Source organism: Penaeus japonicus, unplaced genomic scaffold (assembly GCF_977035675.1).
Source record: "Penaeus japonicus unplaced genomic scaffold, GWHDUDI00000001_assembly GWHDUDI00000007, whole genome shotgun sequence".
Lineage (NCBI taxonomy): Eukaryota > Metazoa > Arthropoda > Malacostraca > Decapoda > Penaeidae > Penaeus > Penaeus japonicus.
In genome coordinates, this window is record NW_028234409.1 from 46,647,571 (window position 1) to 46,648,696 (window position 1,126).

Here is a 1,126-nt window from a genome sequence, read left to right on the forward strand (position 1 = left end):
CTCTCCTCCTCCTATTAGTTGTGAGTGTGTGAATGTGTGAGAGAAGTGTGTGTGAAAGTATATATCTCTATAAACTCACTACACTCACTCTCTCTAATCAAAAACTATCTCAATCTCAAACTAACTCAACACTCTACCCACAAACACACAATACTATATAAATCAATATAAAAATCAACCACTTTCTCTTTATAAATATATATTTATATATCAATATGTAAAAAACTCAATGTAAATATCTATAATCTTCAACAAGCACTAGAACTAAAACTATATCGAATCTATATACACAATCTATATATAACTATCCACTTACTTACCAGTCCATACCATATATCACTCTAAACATAACTCACACACTCATATCTCTCAACCTCACTAATATATATCAATATATTTACTATACTCTCTGTCCTCCCACAATCAATATCATCATAAAATAATCTAGCTACTATATATATAAAAATATGTAAATTATATATATAAAATATCTATTTCCCTATATAAATATATTATTAAGTACCTACTGACAAAATATCATCCCATATGATATATCAAAATATCTCAATCTATATATCACTATAAAACTATATAAATACATATAACTATATCAATATATAAAATATAAATAATATATATATATAAATATATAATACATACCTGAATATCACCCGATAGCATAAATCAAAATATATACATTCATGTATTTTATAAATATATCTATATATAACCTCTATATGTATAAATATATCCAAACTAAATAAATATATATATATATCTATAAATAATACATAAAAATATATTAAATATATATATATAATATATATAAATATAATTATTATATATATTAATTATATATTATATAGGTGTTTGTGTGTTTTGTGTGTGGTGTGTGTGTGTGGATGTTTTTTATTTCTTTATAATATATATACATAATTTATATATTATAATATACATATAATATAAATATATATATATATATATTATATATATATAAGTATATATAACATTTAATATTATATAAAAAATTTATATAAATATGTTATATATATTATATAATTTATATTATAATATAAATATCTATTTATTATAAATAAAAATAATATATATATTATATATATTCTAA